This window comes from Anarrhichthys ocellatus, unplaced genomic scaffold, assembly GCF_004355925.1.
Source record: "Anarrhichthys ocellatus isolate YVR2014 unplaced genomic scaffold, GSC_Weel_1.0 scaffold3, whole genome shotgun sequence".
Classification (NCBI taxonomy): domain Eukaryota; kingdom Metazoa; phylum Chordata; class Actinopteri; order Perciformes; family Anarhichadidae; genus Anarrhichthys; species Anarrhichthys ocellatus.
In genome coordinates, this window is record NW_022280033.1 from 4760866 (window position 1) to 4770451 (window position 9586).

Genomic DNA, 9586 nt, shown 5'->3' on the forward strand with positions numbered 1-9586 from the left:
AACTGAGTCGAGTGTCAATGGGACTTTTTCAATAATAGGTTTTCCACACAAATTACAGGAGAGTTTAGAAAGAGGGTGCCCAGAGAACAGAGTGTGACACCATAGAAGATACATTATAAACTGTGATTCCAACTACTTGTGAAGTGCCCATTCATACTGTGATATTGGCCTGTATCATTGTCATATGTTATTCACGTCACTGAGACAGGGAGTCTAGTATAGCGGATGGTTTTATGCTATTTCTACTAATTGGAAGAATGGATAAAATGGGGGTTCCCTGAAAAAGGCGGTTTCAGCCTACACAAATTGGATGAACTCAACACGTGCTTGGAGCTGAGAGAAAAAGGCGAAGCAGAAAGAACATGGGAAAAAATGTCCAAGCAGCTCATCGACAGAAAACCCCCACAACAGTTGGAACAGTGGAAAGACTAACAAAGTTGCCTCTGTTGAATGGTGCGTGTCCACTTACGTGTCATTTTACAGTCACTCTCGATTGGAGCTGGATCAGATAAATAACCGTGGCTACTGGTTTTGTGTATTATTTCATGGGTCCTGGGTGTCTTTATTTACAGTTTACTCAACATTTTGAGGTTTCACCCACAGCTGTGTTTCTGGAGGAACTTGAGATTTCTCGTTTCCGAGATGCCTGTCAGGTTCTATGTTGGTGCTTTTCTTTTACAGTAGTGAAAACTGTATCTTGTTCAGCGAGGGATCTTTTTTTATCCTTGTTTGGGTTTCAACCACTGGTGCCGTACCTTTGTATGGTTACATGAGGGAAAACCTTGAGCGTTTACAGTGGGCGAACACGCAAATATTTAGCTTGGAGTGCTACCGCAGATTTACAGGTAACTGCACGTTCAGGAGCTTAACAGACGAATACGATAGGTTATAGAGTCAAGGATGTTCTAGATAGTGTACTACCATTAGAGAAGAATATATGGTGCCAATGATACACAGTAATTAAGCTTGTGCAAAGTAACCCAAGACAACACTGCAGAGAAAAAGAAATGTAGCTACTTGTGTTTGTGTATACTTAAACAAACAATGCTTAACACAGAGCAACACTATCGGCAGACAGAAAGTTGTTATTGGACCGTTCCACACAACTGTGACCACATGGAATCAAGCAACAGGCAACAAAAAACACTTTGATAACTGTCGAAAGTATTGGATACGGTATGCTACTGTTTTCTTTGACCACTGTTAACAGCACATTCTCTTCAGGAAACACACCACTACGTTTAAGACAAATCCAAAAATCATCCTTAAAGTATGGGAATCAACTTGTGTTCTGCTGTATTTGACAGCCTCTCGTGCCTCCATCTTTTCATTTTCCCCTCAGAGTAGTCCCAGAGCAAAAACGCCGCTGTGTGACATTCTCTCATTTAGGGGTCAACTAGGCAGTTTGACAGATTTCTCAGACCAAGCAGATACAGCTGTGACGTCAGCCGCTAAGTGGGCCAGGGGTCTATCAGTGAACGGATCTGTTGGGCTTGTAACCTGCGGCGACAGGTCCTTAACGCGCCGCGCGGACAGAGCCGTAACAGATGCCCAGCTAAGTGCCTGATTAAAACTTAATGTGCAGAAGGAACCCTGTGCGAGTGTGTGTTTTTTCCTGCAAGTGTGAGTGTGTGTGTGTGTGTGTTGCACAGCGTTGGGGAGAAGATGAGATGGGCGCCAGCCCTCCAGCGAGAGCGAGGCCATGCCAGCTGCTTCTCTCCCCAGAGACGGAGCCCTGAAGCTGGGCAGCGAGGCAGGGTAGTCAAGGGAAGGCACTAGGGGGTGATGGCACAGTCACAACACAAGTGGCATATGTGACGCGACACTCCACTTGTCAAATGAGAATTCATTTTCTAAATTATAATACACCAGATTTATGCCGATTTCGCTCTTGGTTGAAGTTCACAGTTTTCCTTTTTTCAATGCCAGTTTGATTGCAAAGTACAGGTGTTCTCAATTTCAGGAGCAACATTTATGAATGCTGCGTTAATTCAAAATTATAACGAACATTAACAGCGTAACCGTTCAACGAACACAGGTTTTTACCACAAATATTTCTTATGTATAACTGCACCTTGAAAATGAACCTAGCTTTTGTGAATGAGACTGATTGTGTGTGTGTGTGTGTGTGTGTGTGTGTGTGTGTGTGTGTGTGTGTTTGAATGTGTCCAGGAGGTATTCGTGGGTCAACAAACCAACAGCCAATAATTTACCCACTGACAGAAAATTTCATCTGCCTATCATTCTCTCCCTCTCTCACTGATTATGCTGTCAATACGGTGCGGATGAGAGGAGCTGACAATTGACCAGCCTGGATCAATATCAGCTAATAAGCATGTCAGGAGAGAGGAGAAAAGAGCAAGGAATCGACTGAGAGAGAGAGAGAGAGAGAGAGAGAGAGAGAGAGAGAGAGAGAGAGAGAGAGAGAGGATGAGTGAGAAAGTGACCGAGAGAAAAAGACAGTTTGATCCAATTCGACTGCTTGGCGTGTGGAGGTGTAAGTGGGATGATTGGCCTGTTATTGCTGGTTTAATGTTAGGCAATCAGAGCCCTAGTGGTCTAGATATCAACAAACATCCATCAAATTGTCCCTTCTTCTTCTTGATACCACCACCTCTGCCTGGCCCCGCCTGGACGCTGACAAACAATACAACAACAATGAGAGCCGAGCGACGGTGCCTTTTCAAAAAAAAAGAAGAAAAAATAGGGAGGTTGAATTGATAGCCTCGCCGCACGAGCGAAAAGAAAACACGCTTGTTTGGAGGTATTTGTTTGTGTTGGGCAGATCTGTCTCATTTTATTTTTTTTATTTTCCTTTATTTCTAGGCTCTCGCCAGCTTTCCCCCTGGCAGAGGAGCATGCCATTGTTGATGGTGATATAATAACACCGTCAGGTGTCTGTGGCCAATTCCCTGTCATTTGGGCTTTTGCGTAAATCGCCATGCATTTTTCTCTTTTCTTTTCTACTTGCTTTCTCGATTTCACAGCTCGATCTTCCTTTTTTCCCCCCCGAGGTGTAATTTTCTTTTGCTCAAATTACCTTTTCTCGTGGCCTCCCAGACGCCACAATCGCTGCTGTTGTATGGATACTGATGGGAGCTTTTCTGTGTAAATGCAACACGGCGACGAGCACAACTAGTCAACACTACTTAGGCTAATACTGCCTTTTATAGAGGAGCAGGGTGATACATGACTGGCTCTAGATTCACTGAAATGCTGCTTGACTAACTACTTGATTTACTGAATATGAAAGACAACAGACATTTGACTGGGGGGGGGGGGGGGGGGGCAAGAGGCATATTATGGTATATTTGTATTAAGTGTGTTTATTGTTTTTTTACTAGAGACAAAGCAATACCGATACTGACTCAAATAGCTGGAAATAAATCAATGTTTAAGTGGAGCCTGATGGTTCCTTACACATAAGAGAATGACACCGGTCACTTCCACACAGTGAAACATGCAGCTTATTAATTAAACACTGGTATCGGTATGTTTTCCCATTTTTTTCTTTACCGATACCAACAAATTACTGAAAAGGTCAAGATTGATTTTATGATGGATCTGTAACAAAAACCCCATCGACTTTCTGTCAGTGTTAAAAAGATGTAATATCTGCAGACAACGATGCGTTTATACTGGGCTATTTATTTACAACAGCAAAGACGTTTTAAAAGAAACATAATGAGGAAATGTTGTAATGCACCCATCTACAAAGTCTAAATCTGTTCACAGTGAACACGTGCAAAATGTTCACCGACAACACATTTCGTTGTTTATCCCTCTGTTATCTGGTTGTCTTACCTGTTTATGGTAATGTTCTGGGAACTCAAAGCACTTAGTTTGGGTCAGGGAACGAATGCTGTCTTGTTAAAATACACAAGATATGTTTACTTCTTCAATACATTTATTTATATTTACCAAAGTGTTTTTGTGGCCTAGATGTAACAAATCAAAGGAAATTGGACACAGGACGCGAAGCCTTGATGTCCTGCAATTCTTTTGTTTCTTTTAAAACCTTTTAGAAGTGCATGGACAATTATTTTATAAAACAAGGTTATTTTTCCCGTTTTTTGTTTACCTTTTATCATCATTCTTCTCTGTTTTTTGAATTCTGAGCTCAGTAAAAACTGTCCCGGATTGATCTTGTTTTTCTAACTCCAACAGATAAGTTGTCCATCACCTTCCTGTCTGTCTTAGCACATGCTGTCCCCTGCCAGACATGTTAATCACCATGCAGAGCCCCCTGCCTACATATTCAGCCAGTGTCCCCGCTAGGACCAACTAGACGGCGTGTCCTGCTCCCCCACACATGCTGATTGCAGCGTGGACGTAGTGATGAGTGATGGAATGGAGGGGACGGCCGAGGAAGTGGAAAAGGAGAAGAGTGGCGTTGTTCTCATTTACATGTTGATGACTCCGCGGTGGGGAGGGGACAGCGCTGGTTTGCGCGTTCGACGGACATGTCCAATTATCAACCCTGTTGTTTCCTCAACAACGCTCTCGGACTGCTCAACATGCAGACACAGACAACCAGACGCACACACGCATCCATGTGAGCCAGCTGTGCATGCTGGGAGAACGAGCTGGTTAGTGTACTGCGGGCTGCTTGTGAGCATAAGGGTCATATGTCATATGGCAGGTATGGAGTCAGCTGTGCTTTAATGACAGCTGTGTGTGTGTGTGTGTGTGTGTGTGTGTGTGTGTGAGAGAGAGACCCCCCTCCACACACACACACACACACACACACACACACGAAGAGAGAGAACGGGGTTAACTCGTAACTCATAATCACCAGACACACTGGATGAGACATAACATATGCCATATGGCAAACATACAAACTCAAGCATACCTAATGTGTTATTTCCATGTTAATGCAATCCTCTCCCTCACCATGGCAACAAGAATGATTGACAGAGCAGGAAAGGTTAGAGCGGGCCGGAGAGAAAGAAAGAAAAACTGAAATGTTGAGTTTTTTTTATACCAAATGCATCTTCTTAACCCCTCCAACCCAGTAACGCACACTCATGCACGAAGATAAAAATTTATTCCAATGTTGCGCCCCCCCCCCCCAAAAACAAAATAATCGAAGACCCAAAACGTGAGCTGCAAGGAGGCTAACCACACACTCACGTGCCATCTGATAGACAGCCTTTCATTTCCTTGTTTCTCAGGCCCCCACCCTAGCAACTCCAGCACACACACACACACACACACACACACACACACACACACACACACACACACACACACACACACACACACACACACACACACACACAGTGGTTGGGAGGAGAGAGAATATTAAAAACAAACAAACAGAGAATTGACTTGCTGAGAAGAATTACAGAGGTGCTGATTACATCTGACCCCTCACCTCTGCTGTCAGGAAGCAGTCCTCTCTCGTTCTCTCCTCCATGCATGTGTCAACTCTCATCCCCCACACCTCGTTGCCACTTTGTTAACCTCTCACGTCCCTGCGCGGGATTTTCTGCAAGAATATTTTTTGCTACGGTCGAGGCTCTTGGGGAGTACTCTCGATCAGGAGACAGAGACTTCCCCAATAGTAGCTTCCAAATCTTTGCATCTGTCAATTTAGCAGAGGGCAGAGCTATCCATAATTTAAACTAAAGAGACAGAAAGTTTAGGATCTGGATTAAAGAGACAAGGAGATGTGTGTGTCTTATGTCTCAGTTACCAGAAATTGGAGTTATCGTCCAAATACAAATTATGTGAGACCCGTCTTATCCTAAAGGGCTCATGTGGGACATGTAGGAGGGCCGTCTGATCTGTTAAGGAACTTAGTTGTGTAAAGCCACTTACGGCCTCTGATACAATTGTCAACAAGCTATCTGGATTATGCGCCGGTTTGTACGAGGTCAAGTGTTGATGTGCACCCGTAACCCCCCATAAGTTGTTTTAGTTTGACCATAAGTTACTAACGTAACAGGTAGATAATGCAGTCTCCCATTAACCCTTCCAATCAGAAGCTTTGTGGAAGCTATAATTTTAACCCCTTGATTATACCATAAGGAAGTGCCCTCTTAACCCTTTAAACTGGATGGAACACAACTTAAAGACAATTAAACGTAAAGCTAAAACTTAAACCCTAATTAACCCATCCTTGACTTGCTTAACCCTAATTATGTTGGGCAGGTACTCTGTAAGCCTCGTTAGATCCTGCTGAAGGCGTAAATCTTAAAAAACAGCTGACGAATATATCACTGATGTGTTTTTGATATTTTTTGACCGACAACAGAGGTCCACACCACAGGGGAATGAGCTATATCAGACTTGTTAGTGTGCAAGATGCGGTCTACTGAGTGGATACAGCCAGCCGATAATACACCACACTTGGCCCTTTCACTGAACCTGGTGCTCACATGCAGCGGTCTATCCACGGTGTTTCCTTAGTGGGAGATGGGGGAGTTTACACCAGTGGACCTGATCAGAAACATATCACTGGAGCTCAGCCACTTGAATCCTGTGACCCAAATTGTTGGGCCTGGTATTCCTTTCTCCCTTATCCTCTACATCACACTCTCTCTCTCACTCTCACTCACACACACACACACACACACACACACACACACACACAGTTTCTAATGACAGCAGTGTGATAGTTAACTGGTGCTGGAGTGGAGTTGCGCTGGTGTGGCACGGGTTGATTTGGCAGCAGTCACAGCTGAAAGGCTTTTATCCTGCATGGTAGAAAGCACAGGGATGGACATGCGCAAGGACCCCTGAGGGTCACACACAGGGACGCACACACACACACACACACACACAGACAGAGACGCACGCACACACACATACACACAGGGAGTAGTGGCAGTCAAAAGGAGTCTACTCAAGTGTCTGAGGAGGCAGAGAAAATGATGGAGAAAGAAAGAAAAACCTCTGGATGACGGTACTGTATGTTGCTAGGTGATAAACTACTGCCACTTTTTCATGTTTTTTGTTGTTGTTTTTTTACCCAGAGGGCTTTGCAGTAGTTTCTGTGTCCAGATCAATGGAGCTCTTCAGACCGGGTCTCTATTGTATGATACCACATCAGGTCACACAAGTGCACAGAGGCAGACAGAATCACGGAGAAGCAATCAAAGAGGTTCACACACACCGCTCCTAAAAAAAGCTTTATCCTCACCCTCCATCTATCTCATTTGAATCCATCTCTTTGTGTTGTTTTCATGAGTAATACAGATAATCACTCACAGGTTCACTGCCAGATTAGGACTCAATCAGCAGTCTCGTTAGGTTTAGTGTAGCATTTTTCTCAGCAGGGTCAGAACAGAGAAGTGATCAGTTTGGTTTCTAGTCAGATGACAACAGTGCACTTTGATGTGCTTCAGTGTAAAGTTTGTTAAATCTAACAAATTTGGTAACAATCCCGAGTCAAAATATGCAACTAAGTCGACACAGAGATCACAGGCTAAAGAGAGGCAGAACAAAGATGAGACTATGAAACAGCAAACCAGTTATCTGGCTATTACCGAGTTCATCCTCATTATCGGTTGTTAGCAGTCTGGGGTCGTCCTTTTAATCCTTGTGCAGACAGTAAACACATGATTATACAAAGAATGAGGGGAGATATGGATAGTCATGAAAAGTAGGGCAGAACGGGCAGAATAAGATGGACAGAGAAGGGCACAACGTGGAAGGATGCACAACTGCAGGGCCGATTACTGCAAACAAAGGACTGGGACCACAAAAACTTTTGAGCTCGGAGCATGGCAGAACCACTTTTAGTGCTATAGTACGAAGAGTTAAATAGGATCCCAGAGAAAATGATCCAGGGTTGAGAAGGTGAGTTCAGGTCACACCCATAGACTGCATCTAAGAAGTGGACGTAGTCATCGGAACGTCACCCATTGGCTGTACATCGTACCTGGTGGCAATCAGGGGGTCCCCCACAATAAGGCCACTCAACACAGCAACCAAGCAACAACTATGCCCTGTAACAGAATCCACACAACACACTCACCTCTCCTTCTCTAACCCGACACACGCGTGTACGTGCACACACTCAAACCTGACACTTGGACCTTGGCTGGGCTTCTCTTTCTCTCGTATCAAATTTGTCCAAAGGGGGTCACTTTAGGTCCACAAACAGAAGTGAAGAAGGGCTGGCTGTGTCTCTCTCACATTCACTATTAATATTTGTGAATAAATGTTTTCAATATGAATAATGACTTTTGCTTTCAGGGGGTCTCAAGTGTCAATCCGTATCTCGTATACTGCTCGTGGGAGTTACTGTCTGTAATCAGTTGAATCCTCAATACTTTGTTCCTCAGTAAATACATCCAGTAAGGGTGAACAAATAAGCTCCCACTCAACTCTAGCAAGCAGGTTTCATTTAACATTGGGATTAAAATTTGACTGAAATTCAGGAAGAAGGATTTCCGAACATTTCAAAACACATTTGTGCTTCAGTCCCTGCGAACACAAACATGCACAGAGCCACTGCAGGGAGTACGGAGTGGAGCTCCAGGGCCTATCTAGTACAGTGTTTCTCCCTCGCTGGTTTGACTATGGCACTTATCTGCCTACTGCAGAGAGAGAGCAGGGCAGATACCTCACAGATGAGCTCCACTGCCAGTGTGTCTGCGTGTGTTCATGCGTGTGTGTCTTTTCTCGGTATGGGTCTATCTGTGTGCAGGAGTGGGTGTTTATGTGCCGTGCGTGCGTGTGTGCATTTGCCATTCAGTGTACTGCACAGGAGTGTGTTTGTCTTCCTTTACCTTTTCCACTTATCTTGACATGCAAACCCCTCCGTGCGAAGGTGTGAGATGTGAGTAGTGGCGTCTGACTGAGAGATTTGAGCTGCGGTAATATTCAGGTTTGGGATCCCTCCTCTCTCTGTAGGATTAACCTCAGATGGAAAAGATCTGGCCTGCTGTCTGTTGACAAAGCCACAGTTATGTATGATACAAGAGCTCAGCCAACGCATGCCATGTTGAGGCCACACCTTTCATAGCTATATCACAGATACATGTTTCACCTCATAGATCTATATACAGTGTAAATATAACGCTCTGTAATCAGTAAACGGTGTATAGACACTCTATGTTTGTTGTTCAGCTTTAACGCTAACAATGACTCTGGTAATCAATTAGTCAAAATAGCTATTATAATAACTATTTGGATAATCTGTTGCTGATTTAATTTTTTTCAAGCAAACATGCCAAACATTCCCTGGGTCCAGCCTGTTAAATGTGAGGATTTGCTGCTTTTTGTCATTGTAAATTGAATATTTTAGGTTGCAGCTCTAATCTATTTTCATTCATACTTGCATGCACAGAATAGCGATGTGATTCTTTTTGCTCACTTTTGTTTAGCTGTATGTCTCTATTTGTATCTTCCTACAGATTTGTTTGTGATACCGTGCATAACGAGAAGTCAAATTCCTTGTGTGTGACAACATACTTGGCCAGTTAAGTTGAAACTTTTACATAATGCATCAGAAGGTTAACACACTCATCTAATGTACTTACAAAGAAACTATGAAACCCACTTAATGAAATCTGTGCATAGACAGAGAGAGAGAGAGAGAGAGAGAGAGAGAGAGAGAGAGAGAGAGAGA